Raw genomic sequence first — 18,741 nt, forward strand, 5'->3', positions numbered from 1 at the left:
GACAGACAGATAGACAGACATCTGCACAGACCGATAGACAGAGAGCTGGACAGACAGATAGAAAGAGAGAGCTGGAGAGACAGATAGAGAAGAGATCTGGACAGACCGATAGACAGAGAGCTGGACAGACCGATAGACAGAGAGCTGGACAGACCGATAGACAGAGAGCTGGACAGACCGATAGACAGAGAGCTAGACAGACAGATTGACAGAGAGCTGGACAGACCGATAGACAGAGAGCTGGACACACCGACAGAAAGAGAGCTGGACAGACCGATAGACAGAGAGCTGGACAGACCGATAGACAGAGAGCTAGACAGACAGATTGACAGAGAGCTGGACAGACCGATAAACAGAGAGCTGGACAGACAAATAGACAGAGATCTGGACAGACCGATAGACAGAGAGCTGGACAGATCGACAGACAGAGAGCTGGACACACCGACCAACAGAGAGCTGGACAGACAGATAGACAAGAGAGCTGGACAGACCGATAGACAGAGAGCTGGACAGACAGACAGACAGAGAGCTGGACAGACCGATAGACAGAGAGCTGGACAGACCGATAGACAGAAAGCTGGACAGACAGATTGACAGAGAGTAGGACAGGCCGACGGACAGACAGCTAGACAGACAGATAGACAGAGAGCTGGACAGACAGATAGACAGAGAGCTGGACAGACCGATAGACAAAAAGCTGGACAGACCGACAGACAGAGAGCTGGACAGACAGATACATAAAGAGCTGGACAGACAGATAGACAGAGAGCTGGACAGACAGATAGACAGAGAGCTGGACAGACCGACAGACAGAGAGCTGGACAGACCGATAGACAGAGCTGGACAGACAGATAGACAGAGAGCTGGACAGACCGATAGACAGAGAGCTGGACAGACCGATAGACAAAAAGCTGGACAGACCGACAGACAGAGAGCTGGACAGACAGATACATAGAGAGCTGGACAGACAGATACATAGAGAGCTGGACAGACAGATAGACAGAGAGCTGGACAGACCGACAGACAGAGAGCTGGACAGACCGATAGATAAGAGAGCTGGACAGACCGATAGACAGAGAGCTGGACAGACCGAAAGACAGAGAGCTGCACGGACAGATAGACAGAGAGCTGGACAGACCGATAGACAAGAGAGCTGGGCAGACAGATAGACAGAGAGCTGGAAAGACCGATAGACAGAGAGCTGGACAGACCGATAGACAGAGAGCTGGACAGACAGATAGACAGAGAGCTGGAAAGACCGATAGACAGAGAGCTGGACAGACAGATAGACAGAGAGCTGGACAGACCGATAGACAGAGAGCTGGACAGACAGATAGACAGAGAGCTGGACAGACCGATAGACAGAGAGCTGGACACTATTATGAATTATACTAATATTATATAAAACGTAAAATATTCACATAAAAATACTAAGAGGTAATAACAATTTAGAGGAAGCTAGTGTAGACAAGTGACCATGTGTGATGAGGTGGCTCACGTGATAGAAAGCTAGACAGACAGATAGATAGAGAGCTGGACAGACCGATAGACAGAGAGCTGGACAGACCGATAGACAGAGAGCTGGACAGACCGATAGACAGAGAGCTGGACAGACCGATAGACAGAGAGCTCGACAGACCGACAGACAGAGAGCTGGACAGACAGATAGACAGAGAGCTGGACAGACCGATAGACAGAGAGCTGGACAGAGAGCTGGACAGACCGATAGACAGAGAGCTGAACAGACCGATAGACAGAGCTGGACAGACAGATAGACAGAGAGCTGGACAGACCGATAGACAGAGAGCTGGACAGGCCAACAGACAGAGAGCTAGACAGACAGATAGACAGAGAGCTGGACAGACCGATAAACAGAGAGCTGGACATACCGATAGACAGAGAGCTGGACAGACCGATAGACAGAGAGCTGGACAGACAGATAGACAGACATCTGGAAACACCGATAGACAGAGAGCTGGACAGACCGATAGACAAGAGAGCTGGACAGACAGATAGACAGAGAGCTGGAGAGACCGATAGACAAGAGAGCTGGACAGACCGATAGACAGAGAGCTGGACAGACCGATAGACAGAGAGCTGGACAGACCGATAGACAGAGAGCTAGACAGACAGATTGACAGAGAGCTGGACAGACCGATAAAAAGAGAGCTGGACAGACCGATAGACAGAGAGCTGGACAGACAAATACACCAAGATCTGGACAGACAGATAGACAGACATCTGGACAGACCGATAGACAGAGAGCTGTACAGACTGATAGACAGAGAGCTGGACAGAGAGCTGGACAGACCGATAGACAGAGAGCTGAACAGACCGATAGACAGAGCTGGACAGACAGATAGACAGAGAGCTGGACAGACCGATAGACAGAGAGCTGGACAGGCCAACAGAAAGAGAGCTAGACAGACAGATAGACAGAGAGCTGGACAGACCGATAAACAGAGAGCTGGACATACCGATAGACAGAGAGCTGGACAGTCCGATAGACAGAGAGCTGGACAGACAGATAGACAGACATCTGCACAGACCGATAGACAGAGAGCTGGACAGACAGATAGACAGAGAGCTGGAGAGACAGATAGAGAAGAGATCTGGACAGACCGATAGACAGAGAGCTGGACAGACCGATAGACAGAGAGCTGGACAGACCGATAGACAGAGAGCTGGACAGACCGATAGACAGAGAGCTAGACAGACAGATTGACAGAGAGCTGGACAGACCGATAGACAGAGAGCTGGACACACCGACAGAAAGAGAGCTGGACAGACCGATAGACAGAGAGCTGGACAGACCGATAGACAGAGAGCTAGACAGACAGATTGACAGAGAGCTGGACAGACCGATAAACAGAGAGCTGGACAGACAAATAGACAGAGATCTGGACAGACCGATAGACAGAGAGCTGGACAGATCGACAGACAGAGAGCTGGACACACCGACCAACAGAGAGCTGGACAGACAGATAGACAAGAGAGCTGGACAGACCGATAGACAGAGAGCTGGACAGACAGACAGACAGAGAGCTGGACAGACCGATAGACAGAGAGCTGGACAGACCGATAGACAGAAAGCTGGACAGACAGATTGACAGAGAGTAGGACAGGCCGACGGACAGACAGCTAGACAGACAGATAGACAGAGAGCTGGACAGACAGATAGACAGAGAGCTGGACAGACCGATAGACAAAAAGCTGGACAGACCGACAGACAGAGAGCTTGACAGACAGATACATAGAGAGCTGGACAGACAGATAGACAGAGAGCTGGACAGACAGATAGACAGAGAGCTGGACAGACCGACAGACAGAGAGCTGGACAGACCGATAGACAGAGCTGGACAGACAGATAGACAGAGAGCTGGACAGACCGATAGACAGAGAGCTGGACAGACCGATAGACAAAAAGCTGGACAGACCGACAGACAGAGAGCTGGACAGACAGATACATAGAGAGCTGGACAGACAGATACATAGAGAGCTGGACAGACAGATAGACAGAGAGCTGGACAGACCGACAGACAGAGAGCTGGACAGACCGATAGATAAGAGAGCTGGACAGACCGATAGACAGAGAGCTGGACAGACCGAAAGACAGAGAGCTGCACGGACAGATAGACAGAGAGCTGGACAGACCGATAGACAAGAGAGCTGGGCAGACAGATAGACAGAGAGCTGGAAAGACCGATAGACAGAGAGCTGGACAGACCGATAGACAGAGAGCTGGACAGACAGATAGACAGAGAGCTGGACAGACCGATAGACAGAGAGCTGGACAGACAGATAGACAGAGAGCTGGACAGACCGATAGACAGAGAGCTGGACAGACAGATAGACAGAGAGCTGGACAGACCGATAGACAGAGAGCTGGACAGACAGATAGACAGACATCTGGACAGACCGATAGACAGAGAGCTGGACAGACCGATAGACAAGAGCGCTGGACAGACAGATAGACAGAGAGCTGGAGAGACAGATAGACAAGAGAGCTGGACAGACCGATAGACAGAGAGCTGGACAGACCGATAGACAGAGAGCTGGACAGACCGATAGACAGAGAGCTAGACAGACAGATTGACAGAGAGCTGGACAGACCGATAAAAAGAGAGCTGGACAGACCAATAGACAGAGAGCTGGACAGACAAATAGACCGAGATCTGGACAGACAGATAGACAGACATCTGGACAGACCGATAGACAGAGAGCTGTACAGACTGATAGACAGAGAGCTGGACAGAGAGCTGGACAGACCGATAGACAGAGAGCTGAACAGACCGATAGACAGAGCTGGACAGACAGATAGACAGAGAGCTGGACAGACCGATAGACAGAGAGCTGGACAGGCCAACAGAAAGAGAGCTAGACAGACAGATAGACAGAGAGCTGGACAGACCGATAAACAGAGAGCTGGACATACCGATAGACAGAGAGCTGGACAGTCCGATAGACAGACAGCTGGACAGACAGATAGACAGACATCTGCACAGACCGATAGACAGAGAGCTGGATAGACAGATAGACAGAGAGCTGGAGAGACAGATAGAGAAGAGATCTGGACAGACCGATAGACAGAGAGCTGGACAGACTGATAGACAGAGAGCTGGACAGACCGATAGACAGAGAGCTGGACAGACCGATAGACAGAGAGCTAGACAGACAGATTGACAGAGAGCTGGACAGACCGATAGACAGAGAGCTGGACACACCGACAGAAAGAGAGCTGGACAGACCGATAGACAGAGAGCTGGACAGACCGATAGACAGAGAGCTAGACAGACAGATTGACAGAGAGCTGGACAGACCGATAAACAGAGATCTGGACAGACAAATAGACAGAGATCTGGACAGACCGATAGACAGAGAGCTGGACAGATCGACAGACAGAGAGCTGGACACACCGACCAACAGAGAGCTGGACAGACAGATAGACAAGAGAGCTGGACAGACCGATAGACAGAGAGCTGGACAGACAGACAGACAGAGAGCTGGACAGACCGATAGACAGAGAGCTGGACAGACCGATAGACAGAAAGCTGGACAGACAGATTGACAGAGAGTAGGACAGGCCGACGGACAGACAGCTAGACAGACAGATAGACAGAGAGCTGGACAGACAGATAGACAGAGAGCTGGACAGACCGATAGACAAAAAGCTGGACAGACCGACAGACAGAGAGCTGGACAGACAGATACATAAAGAGCTGGACAGACAGATAGACAGAGAGCTGGACAGACAGATAGACAGAGAGCTGGACAGACCGACAGACAGAGAGCTGGACAGACCGATAGACAGAGCTGGACAGACAGATAGACAGAGAGCTGGACAGACCGATAGACAGAGAGCTGGACAGACCGATAGACAAAAAGCTGGACAGACCGACAGACAGAGAGCTGGACAGACAGATACATAGAGAGCTGGACAGACAGATACATAGAGAGCTGGACAGACAGATAGACAGAGAGCTGGACAGACCGACAGACAGAGAGCTGGACAGACCGATAGATAAGAGAGCTGGACAGACCGATAGACAGAGAGCTGGACAGACCGAAAGACAGAGAGCTGCACGGACAGATAGACAGAGAGCTGGACAGACCGATAGACAAGAGAGCTGGGCAGACAGATAGACAGAGAGCTGGAAAGACCGATAGACAGAGAGCTGGACAGACCGATAGACAGAGAGCTGGACAGACAGATAGACAGAGAGCTGGACAGACCGATAGACAGAGAGCTGGACAGACAGATAGACAGAGAGCTGGACAGACCGATAGACAGAGAGCTGGACAGACAGATAGACAGAGAGCTGGACAGACCGATAGACAGAGAGCTGGACAGACAGATAGACAGACATCTGGACAGACCGATAGACAGAGAGCTGGACAGACCGATAGACAAGAGCGCTGGACGGACAGATAGACAGAGAGCTGGAGAGACAGATAGACAAGAGATCTGGACAGACCGATAGACAGAGAGCTGGACAGACCGATAGACAGAGAGCTGGACAGACCGATAGACAGAGAGCTAGACAGACAGATTGACAGAGAGCTGGACAGACCGATAAACAGAGAGCTGGACAGACCGATAGACAGAGAGCTGGACAGACAAATAGACAGAGATCTGGACAGACCGATAGACAGAGAGCTGGACAGAACGACAGACAGAGAGCTGGACACACCGACAGACAGAGAGCTGGACAGACAGATAGACAAGATAGCTGGACAGACCGATAGACGGAGATCTGGACAGACAGACAGACAGAGAGCTGGACAGACAGATAGACAGAGAGCTGGACAGACCGATAGACAGAAAGCTGGACAGACAGATTGACAGAGAGCTGGACAGGCCGACGGACAGAGAGCTAGACAGACAGATAGACAGAGAGCTGGACTGACAGATAGACAGAGAGCTGGACAGACAGGTAGACAGAGAGCTGGACAGGCCGATAGACAGAGAGCTGGACAGACCGATAGACAGAGAGCTGGACAGACCGATAGACAGAGCTGGACAGACAGATAGACAGAGAGCTGGACAGACCGATAGACAGAGAGCTGGACAGACCGATAGACAAAAAGCTGGACAGACCGACAGACAGAGAGCTGGACAGACAGATACATAGAGAGCTGGACAGACAGATAGACAGAGAGCTGGACAGACCGACAGACAGAGAGCTGGACAGACCGATAGACAAGAGAGCTGGACAGACCGACAGACAGAGAGCTGGACAGACCGATAGACAGAGAGCTGGACAGACCGAAAGACAGAGAGCTGCACGGACAGATAGACAGAGAGCTGGACAGACCGATAGACAAGAGAGCTGGGCAGACAGATAGACAGAGAGCTGGAAAGACCGATAGACAGAGAGCTGGACAGACCGATAGACAGAGAGCTGGACAGACAGATAGACAGAGAGCTGGACAGACCGATAGACAGAGAGCTGGACAGACAGATAGACAGAGAGCTGGACAGACCGATAGACAGAGAGCTGGACAGACAGATAGACAGAGAGCTGGAAAGACCGATAGACAGAGAGCTGGACAGACCGACAGACAGAGAGCTCGACAGACCGACAGACAGAGAGCTGGACAGACAGATAGACAGAGAGCTGGACAGACAGATAGACAGAGAGCTGGACAGAGAGCTGGACAGACCGATAGACAGAGAGCTGAACAGACCGATAGACAGAGCTGGACAGACAGATAGACAGAGAGCTGGACAGACCGATAGACAGAGAGCTGGACAGGCCAACAGACAGAGAGCTAGACAGACAGATAGACAGAGAGCTGGACAGACCGATAAACAGAGAGCTGGACATACCGATATACAGAGAGCTGGACAGTCCGATAGACAGAGAGCTGGACAGACAGATAGACAGACATCTGGACAGACCGATTGACAGAGAGCTGGACAGACCGATAGACAAGAGAGCTGGACAGACAGATAGACAGAGAGCTGGAGAGACAGATAGAGAAGAGAGCTGGACAGACCGATAGACAGAGAGCTGGACACACCGACAGACAGAGAGCTGGACAGACCGATAGACAGAGAGCTGGACAGACCGATAGACAGAGAGCTAGACAGACAGATTGACAGAGAGCTGGACAGACTGATAGACAGAGAGCTGGACACACCGACAGACAGAAAGCTGGACAGACCGATAGATAGAGAGCTGGACAGACCGATAGACAGAGAGCTAGACAGACAGATTGACAGAGAGCTGGACAGACCGATAAAAAGAGAGCTGGACAGACAAATAGACAGAGATCTGGACAGACCGATAGACAGAGAGCTGAACAGACCGATAGACAGAGCTGGACAGACCGATAGACAGAGAGCTGGACAGACCGATAGACAGAGAGCTGGACAGGCCAACAGACAGAGAGCTAGACAGACAGATAGACAGAGAGCTGGACAGACCGATAAACAGAGAGCTGGACATACCGATAGACAGAGAGCTGGACAGTCCGATAGACAGAGAGCTGGACAGACCGATAGACAGACATCTGGACAGACCGATAGACAGAGAGCTGGACAGACAGATAGACAGAGAGCTGGAGAGACAGATAGAGAAGAGAGCTGGACAGACCGATAGACAGAGAGCTGGACACACCGACAGACAGAGAGCTGGACAGACCGATAGACAGAGAGCTGGACAGACCGATAGACAGAGAGCTAGACAGACAGATTGACAGAGAGCTGGACAGACCGACAGACAGAGAGCTGGACACACCGACCAACAGAGAGCTGGACAGACAGATAGACAAGAGTGCTGGACAGACCGATAGACAGAGAGCTGGACAGACAGACAGACAGAGAGCTGGACAGACCGATAGACAGAGAGCTGGACAGACCGATAGACAGAAAGCAGGACAGACAGATTGACAGAGAGTAGGACAGGCCAACGGACAGACAGCTAGACAGACAGATAGACAGAGAGCTGGACAGACAGATAGACAGAGAGCTGGACAGACAGGTAGACAGAGAGCTGGACAGGCCGATAGACAGAGAGCTGGACAGACCGATAGACAGAGAGCTGGACAGACCGATAGACAGAGCTGGACCGACAGATAGACAGAGAGCTGGACAGACCGATAGACAGAGAGCTGGACAGACCGATAGACAAAAAGCTGGACAGACCGACAGACAGAGAGCTGGACAGACAGATACATAGAGAGCTGGACAGACAGATAGACAGAGAGCTGGACAGACAGATAGACAGAGAGCTGGACAGACCGACAGACAGAGAGCTAGACAGACCGATAGACAGAGCTGGACAGACAGATAGACAGAGAGCTGGACAGACCGATAGACAGAGAGCTGGACAGACCGATAGACAAAAAGCTGGACAGACCGACAGACAGAGAGCTGGACAGACAGATACATAGAGAGCTGGACAGACAGATAGACAGAGAGCTGGACAGACAGATAGACAGAGAGCTGGACAGACCGACAGACAGAGAGCTGGACAGACCGATAGACAAGAGAGCTGGACAGACCGATAGACAGAGAGCTGGACAGACCGAAAGACAGAGAGCTGCACGGACAGATAGACAGAGAGCTGGACAGACCGATAGACAAGAGAGCTGGGCAGACAGATAGACAGAGAGCTGGAAAGACCGATAGACAGAGAGCTGGACAGACCGATAGACAGAGAGCTGGACAGACAGATAGACAGAGAGCTGGACAGACCGATAGACAAGAGAGCTGGACAGACCGATAGACGGAGAGCTGGACAGACAGACAGACAGAGAGCTGGACAGACCGATAGACAGAGAGCTGGACAGACCGATAGACAGAAAGCTGGACAGACAGATTGACAGAGAGCTGGACAGGCCGACGGACAGAGAGCTAGACAGACAGATAGACAGAGAGCTGGACTGACAGATAGACAGAGAGCTGGACAGACAGGTAGACAGAGAGCTGGACAGGCCGATAGACAGAGAGCTGGACAGACCGATAGACAGAGAGCTGGACAGACCGATAGACAGAGCTGGACAGACAGATAGACAGAGAGCTGGACAGACCGATAGACAGAGAGCTGGACAGACCGATAGACAAAAAGCTGGACAGACCGACAGACAGAGAGCTGGACAGACAGATACATAGAGAGCTGGACAGACAGATAGACAGAGAGCTGGACAGACAGATAGACAGAGAGCTGGACAGACCGACAGACAGAGAGCTGGACAGACCGATAGACAAGAGAGCTGGACAGACCGACAGACAGAGAGCTGGACAGACCGATAGACAGAGAGCTGGACAGACCGAAAGACAGAGAGCTGCACGGACAGATAGACAGAGAGCTGGACAGACCGATAGACAAGAGAGCTGGGCAGACAGATAGACAGAGAGCTGGAAAGACCGATAGACAGAGAGCTGGACAGACCGATAAACAGAGAGCTGGACAGACAGATAGACAGAGAGCTGGACAGACCGATAGACAGAGAGCTGGACAGACAGATAGACAGAGAGCTGGACAGACCGATAGACAGAGAGCTGGACAGACAGATAGACAGAGAGCTGGACAGACAGATAGACAGAGAGCTGGACAGACCGACAGACAGAGAGCTCGACAGACCGACAGACAGAGAGCTGGACAGACAGATAGACAGAGAGCTGGACAGACAGATAGACAGAGAGCTGGACAGAGAGCTGGACAGACCGATAGACAGAGAGCTGAACAGACCGATAGACAGAGCTGGACAGACAGATAGACAGAGAGCTGGACAGACCGATAGACAGAGAGCTGGACAGGCCAACAGACAGAGAGCTAGACAGACAGATAGACAGAGAGCTGGACAGACCGATAAACAGAGAGCTGGACATACCGATATACAGAGAGCTGGACAGTCCGATAGACAGAGAGCTGGACAGACAGATAGACAGACATCTGGACAGACCGATTGACAGAGAGCTGGACAGACCGATAGACAAGAGAGCTGGACAGACAGATAGACAGAGAGCTGGAGAGACAGATAGAGAAGAGAGCTGGACAGACCGATAGACAGAGAGCTGGACACACCGACAGACAGAGAGCTGGACAGACCGATAGACAGAGAGCTGGACAGACCGATAGACAGAGAGCTGGACAGACCGATAAACAGAGAGCTGGACAGACCGATAGACAGAGAGCTGGACAGACAAATAGACAGAGATCTGGACAGACCGATAGACAGAGAGCTGGACAGAACGACAGACAGAGAGCTGGACACACCGACAGACAGAGAGCTGGACAGACAGATAGACAAGAGAGCTGGACAGACCGATAGACGGAGAGCTGGACAGACAGACAGACAGACAGAGAGCTGGACAGACCGATAGACAGAGAGCTGGACAGACCGATAGACAGAAAGCTGGACAGACAGATTGACAGAGAGCTGGACAGGCCGACGGACAGAGAACTAGACAGACAGATAGACAGAGAGCTGGACTGACAGATAGACAGAGAGCTGGACAGACAGGTAGACAGAGAGCTAGACAGGCCGATAGACAGAGAGCTGGACAGACCGATAGACAGAGAGCTGGACAGAGCAATAGACAGAGCTGGACAGACAGATAGACAGAGAGCTGGACAGACCGATAGACAGAGAGCTGGACAGACCGATAGACAAAAAGCTGGACAGACCGACAGACAGAGAGCTGGACAGACAGATACATAGAGAGCTGGACAGACAGATAGACAGAGAGCTGGACAGACAGATAGACAGAGAGCTGGACAGACCGACAGACAGAGAGCTGGACAGACCGATAGACAAGAGAGCTGGACAGACCGACAGACAGAGAGCTGGACAGACCGATAGACAGAGAGCTGGACAGACCGAAAGACAGAGAGCTGCACGGACAGATAGACAGAGAGCTGGACAGACCGATAGACAAGAGAGCTGGGCAGACAGATAGACAGAGAGCTGGAAAGACCGATAGACAGAGAGCTGGACAGACCGATAAACAGAGAGCTGGACAGACAGATAGACAGAGAGCTGGACAGACCGATAGACAGAGAGCTGGACAGACAGATAGACAGAGAGCTGGACAGACCGATAGACAGAGAGCTGGACAGACAGATAGACAGAGAGCTGGACAGACAGATAGACAGAGAGCTGGACAGACCGACAGACAGAGAGCTCGACAGACCGACAGACAGAGAGCTGGACAGACAGATAGACAGAGAGCTGGACAGACAGATAGACAGAGAGCTGGACAGAGAGCTGGACAGACCGATAGACAGAGAGCTGAACAGACCGATAGACAGAGCTGGACAGACAGATAGACAGAGAGCTGGACAGACCGATAGACAGAGAGCTGGACAGGCCAACAGACAGAGAGCTAGACAGACAGATAGACAGAGAGCTGGACAGACCGATAAACAGAGAGCTGGACATACCGATATACAGAGAGCTGGACAGTCCGATAGACAGAGAGCTGGACAGACAGATAGACAGACATCGGGACAGACCGATTGACAGAGAGCTGGACAGACCGATAGACAAGAGAGCTGGACAGACAGATAGACAGAGAGCTGGAGAGACAAATAGAGAAGAGAGCTGGACAGACCGATAGACAGAGAGCTGGACACACCGACAGACAGAGAGCTGGACAGACCGATAGACAGAGAGCTGGACAGACCGATAGACAGAGAGCTAGACAGACAGATTGACAGAGAGCTGGACAGACCGATAGACAGAGAGCTGGACACACCGACAGACAGAGAGCTGGACAGACCGATAGATAGAGAGCTGGACAGACCGATAGACAGAGAGCTAGACAGACAGATTGACAGAGAGCTGGACAGACCGATAAACAGAGAGCTGGACAGAACGACAGACAGAGAGCTGGACACACCGACCAACAGAGAGCTGGACAGACAGATAGACAAGAGAGCTGGACACACCGACCAACAGAGAGCTGGACAGACAGATAGACAAGAGAGCTGGACAGACAGACAGACAGACAGAGAGCTGGACAGACCGATAGACAGAGAGCTGGACAGACCGATAGACAGAAAGCTGGACAGACAGATTGACAGAGAGTAGGACAGGCCGACGGACAGACAGCTAGACAAACAGATAGACAGAGAGCTGGACAGACAGATAGACAGAGAGCTGGACAGACAGGTAGACAGAGAGCTGGACAGGCCGATAGACAGAGAGCTGGACAGACCGATAGACAGAGAGCTGGACAGACCGATAGACAGAGCTGGAATGACAGATAGACAGAGAGCTGGACAGACCGACGGACAGAGAGCTGGACAGACCGATAGACAAGAGAGCTGGACCGACCGACAGACAGAGAGCTGGACACACCGACAGACAGAGAGCTGGACAGACCGATAGACAGAGAGCTGGACAGACAGATAGACAGAGAGCTGGAGAGACAGATAGACAAGAGAGCTGGACAGACCGATAGACAGAGAGCTGGACACACCGACAGACACAGAGCTGGACAGACCGATCGACAGAGAGCTGGACAGAACGACAGACGGAGAGCTGGACACACCGACCAACAGAGAGCTGGACAGACAGATAGACAAGAGAGCTGGACAGACCGATAGACAGAGAGCTGGACAGACATACAGACAGAGAGCTGGACAGACCGATAGACAGAGAGCTGGACACACCGACAGACAGAGAGCTGGACAGACCGATAGACAGAGAGCTGGACAGACCGATAGACAGAGAGCTAGACAGACAGATTGACAGAGAGCTGGACAGACCGATAGACAGAGAGCTGGACACACCGACAGACAGAGAGCTGGACAGACCGATAGATAGAGAGCTGGACAGACCGATAGACAGAGAGCTAGACAGACAGATTGACAGAGAGCTGGACAGACCGATAAACAGAGAGCTGGACAGACAAATAGACAGAGATCTGGACAGACCGATAAACAGAGAGCTGGACAGAACGACAGACAGAGAGCTGGACACACCGACCAACAGAGAGCTGGACAGACAGATAGACAAGAGAGCTGGACAGACAGACAGACAGACAGAGAGCTGGACAGACCGATAGACAGAGAGCTGGACAGACCGATAGACAGAAAGCTGGACAGAGAGATTGACAGAGAGTAGGACAGGCCGACGGACAGACAGCTAGACAAACAGATAGACAGAGAGCTGGACAGACAGATAGACAGAGAGCTGGACAGACAGGTAGACAGAGAGCTGGACAGGCCGATAGACAGAGAGCTGGACAGACCGATAGACAGAGAGCTGGACAGACCGATAGACAGAGCTCGAATGACAGATAGACAGAGAGCTGGACAGACTGATAGACAAAAAGCTGGACAGACCGACAGACAGAGAGCTGGACAGACAGATACATAGAGAGCTGGACAGACAGATAGACAGAGAGCTGGACAGACAGAAAGACAGAGAGCTGGACAGACCGACGGACAGAGAGCTGGACAGACCGATAGACAAGAGAGCTGGACCGACCGACAGACAGAGAGCTGGACACACCGACAGACAGAGAGCTGGACAGACCGATAGACAGAGAGCTGGACAGACAGATAGACAGAGAGCTGGAGAGACAGATAGACAAGAGAGCTGGACAGACCGATAGACAGAGAGCTGGACACACCGACAGACACAGAGCTGGACAGACCAATCGACAGAGAGCTGGACAGAACGACAGACAGAGAGCTGGACACACCGACCAACAGAGAGCTGGACAGACAGATAGACAAGAGAGCTGGACAGACCGATAGACAGAGAGCTGGACAGACATACAGACAGAGAGCTGGACAGACCGATGAACAGAGAGCTGGACAGACAAATAGACAGAGATCTGGACAGAACGACAGACAGAGAGCTGGACACACCGACAGACAGAGAGCTGGACAGACAGATAGACAAGAGAGCTGGACAGACCGATAGACAGAGAGCTGGACAGACAGACAGACAGAGAGCTGGACAGACCGATAGACAGTAAGCTGGACAGACGGATTGACAGAGAGCTGGACAGGCCGACGGACAGAGAGCTAGACAGACCGATAGACAGAGAGCTGGACAGACCGATAGACAGAGAGCTGGACAGACAGGTAGACAGAGAGCTGGACAGGCCGATAGACAGAGAGCTGGACAGACCGATAGACAGAGAGCTGCACAGACAGATAGACAAGAAAGCTGGGCAGAGAGATAGACAGGGAGCTGGACAGACCGATAGACAGAGAGCTGGACAGACCGAGAGACAGAGAGCTCGACAGACCGACAGACAGAGAGCTGGACAGACAGATAGACAGAGAGCTGGACAGACGGATAGACAGAGAGCTGGACAGAGAGCTGGACAGACCGATAGACAGAGAGCTGAACAGACCGATAGACAGAGCTGGACAGACAGATAGACAGAGAGCTGGACAGACCGATAGACAGAGAGCTGGACAGGCCAACAGACAGAGAGCTAGACAGACAGATAGACAGAGAGCTGGACAGACCGATAAACAGAGAGCTGGACATACCGATAGACAGAGAGCTGGACAGACCGATAGACAGAGAGCTGGACAAACCGATAGACAGAAAGCTGGACAGACAGATTGACAGAGAGCTGGACAGGCCGACGGACAGAGAGCTAGACAGACAGATAGACAGAGAGCTGGACAGACAGGTAGACAGAGAGCTGGACAGGCCGATAGACAGAGAGCTGGACAGACCGATAGACAGAGAGCTGGACAGACCGATAGACAGAGCTGGACAGACAGATAGACAGAGAGCTGGACAGACCGATAGACAGAGAGCTGGACAGACCGATAGACAAAAAGCTGGACAGACCGACAGACAGAGAGCTGGACAGACAGATACATAGAGAGCTGGACAGACAGATAGACAGAGAGCTGGACAGACAGATAGACAGAGAGCTGGACAGACCGACAGACAGAGAGCTGGACAGACCGATAGACAGAGAGCTGCACAGACCGAAAGACAGAGAGCTGCAGGGACAGATAGACAGAGAGCTGGACAGACCGATAGACAAGAGAGCTGGGCAGACAGATAGACAGAGAGCTGGAAAGACCGATAGACAGAGAGCTGGACAGACCGATAGACAGAGAGCTGGACAGACAGATAGACAGAGAGCTGGACAGACCGATAGACAGAGAGCTGGACAGACCGAGAGACAGAGAGCTCGACAGACCGACAGACAGAGAGCTGGACAGACAGATAGACAGAGAGCTGGACAGACGGATAGACAGAGAGCTGGACAGAGAGCTGGACAGACCGATAGACAGAGAGCTGAACAGACCGATAGACAGAGCTGGACAGACAGATAGACAGAGAGCTGGACAGACCGATAGACAGAGAGCTGGACAGGCCAACAGACAGAGAGCTAGACAGACAGATAGACAGAGAGCTGGACAGACCGATAAACAGAGAGCTGGACATACCGATAGACAGAGAGCTGGACAGACCGATAGACAGAGAGCTGGACAAACCGATAGACAGAAAGCTGGACAGACAGATTGACAGAGAGCTGGACAGGCCGACGGACAGAGAGCTAGACAGACAGATAGACAGAGAGCTGGACAGACAGGTAGACAGAGAGCTGGACAGGCCGATAGACAGAGAGCTGGACAGACCGATAGACAGAGAGCTGGACAGACCGATAGACAGAGCTGGACAGACAGATAGACAGAGAGCTGGACAGACCGATAGACAGAGAGCTGGACAGACCGATAGACAAAAAGCTGGACAGACCGACAGACAGAGAGCTGGACAGACAGATACATAGAGAGCTGGACAGACAGATAGACAGAGAGCTGGACAGACAGATAGACAGAGAGCTGGACAGACCGACAGACAGAGAGCTGGACAGACCGATAGACAGAGAGCTGCACAGACCGAAAGACAGAGAGCTGCAGGGACAGATAGACAGAGAGCTGGACAGAGAGCTTGACAGACCGATAGACAGAGAGCTGAACAGACCGATAGACAGAGCTGGACAGACAGATAGACAGAGAGCTGGAGAGACCGATAGACAAAAAGCTGGACAGACCGACAGACAGAGAGCTGGACAGACCGATAGACAAGAGAGCTGGACAGACCGACAGACAGAGAGCTGGACAGACCGATAGACAGAGAGCTGGACAGACCGAAAGACAGAGAGCTGCACGGACAGATAGACAGAGAGCTGGACAGACCGATAGACAAGAGAGCTGGGCAGACAGATAGACAGAGAGCTGGAAAGACCGATAGACAGAGAGCTGGACAGACCGATAAACAGAGAGCTGGACAGACAGATAGACAGAGAGCTGGACAGACCGATAGACAGAGAGCTGGACAGACAGATAGACAGAGAGCTGGACAGACCGATAGACAGAGAGCTGGACAGACAGATAGACAGAGAGCTGGACAGACAGATAGACAGAGAGCTGGACAGACCGACAGACAGAGAGCTCGACAGACCGACAGACAGAGAGCTGGACAGACAGATAGACAGAGAGCTGGACAGACAGATAGACAGAGAGCTGGACAGAGAGCTGGACAGACCGATAGACAGAGAGCTGAACAGACCGATAGACAGAGCTGGACAGACAGATAGACAGAGAGCTGGACAGACCGATAGACAGAGAGCTGGACAGGCCAACAGACAGAGAGCTAGACAGACAGATAGACAGAGAGCTGGACAGACCGATAAACAGAGAGCTGGACATACCGATATACAGAGAGCTGGACAGTCCGATAGACAGAGAGCTGGACAGACAGATAGACAGACATCGGGACAGACCGATTGACAGAGAGCTGGACAGACCGATAGACAAGAGAGCTGGACAGACAGATAGACAGAGAGCTGGAGAGACAGATAGAGAAGAGAGCTGGACAGACCGATAGACAGAGAGCTGGACACACCGACAGACAGAGAGCTGGACAGACCGATAGACAGAGAGCTGGACAGACCGATAGACAGAGAGCTAGACAGACAGATTGACAGAGAGCTGGACAGACCGATAGACAGAGAGCTGGACACACCGACAGACAGAGAGCTGGACAGACCGATAGATAGAGAGCTGGACAGACCGATAGACAGAGAGCTAGACAGACAGATTGACAGAGAGCTGGACAGACCGATAAACAGAGAGCTGGACAGACAAATAGACAGAGATCTGGACAGACCGATAAACAGAGAGCTGGACAGAACGACAGACAGAGAGCTGGACACACCGACCAACAGAGAGCTGGACAGACAGATAGACAAGAGAGCTGGACAGACAGACAGACAGACAGAGAGCTGGACAGACCGATAGACAGAGAGCTGGACAGACCGATAGACAGAAAGCTGGACAGACAGATTGACAGAGAGTAGGACAGGCCGACGGACAGACAGCTAGACAAACAGATAGACAGAGAGCTGGACAGACAGATAGACAGAGAGCTGGACAGACAGGTAGACAGAGAGCTGGACAGGCTGATAGACAGAGAGCTGGACAGACCGATAGACAGAGAGCTGGACAGACCGATAGACAGAGCTGGAATGACAGATAGACAGAGAGCTGGACAGACCGACGGACAGAGAGCTGGACAGACCGATAGACAAGAGAGCTGGACCGACCGACAGACAGAGAGCTGGACACACCGACAGACAGAGAGCTGGACAGACCGATAGACAGAGAGCTGGACAGACAGATAGACAGAGAGCTGGAGAGACAGATAGACAAGAGAGCTGGACAGACCGATAGACAGAGAGCTGGACACACCGACAGACACAGAGCTGGACAGACCGATCGACAGAGAGCTGGACAGAACGACAGACGGAGAGCTGGACACACCGACCAACAGAGAGCTGGACAGACAGATAGACAAGAGAGCTGGACAGACCGATAGACAGAGAGCTGGACAGACATACAGACAGAGAGCTGGACAGACCGATAGACAGAGAGCTGGACACACCGACAGACAGAGAGCTGGACAGACCGATAGACAGAGAGCTGGACAGACCGATAGACAGAGAGCTAGACAGACAGATTGACAGAGAGCTGGACAGACCGATAGACAGAGAGCTGGACACACCGACAGACAGAGAGCTGGACAGACCGATAGATAGAGAGCTGGACAGACCGATAGACAGAGAGCTAGACAGACAGATTGACAGAGAGCTGGACAGACCGATAAACAGAGAGCTGGACAGACAAATAGACAGAGATCTGGACAGACCGATAAACAGAGAGCTGGACAGAACGACAGACAGAGAGCTGGACACACCGACCAACAGAGAGCTGGACAGACAGATAGACAAGAGAG

The sequence above is a fragment of the Lampris incognitus genome, chromosome 1 (genome assembly GCF_029633865.1).
Source record: "Lampris incognitus isolate fLamInc1 chromosome 1, fLamInc1.hap2, whole genome shotgun sequence".
Lineage (NCBI taxonomy): Eukaryota > Metazoa > Chordata > Actinopteri > Lampriformes > Lampridae > Lampris > Lampris incognitus.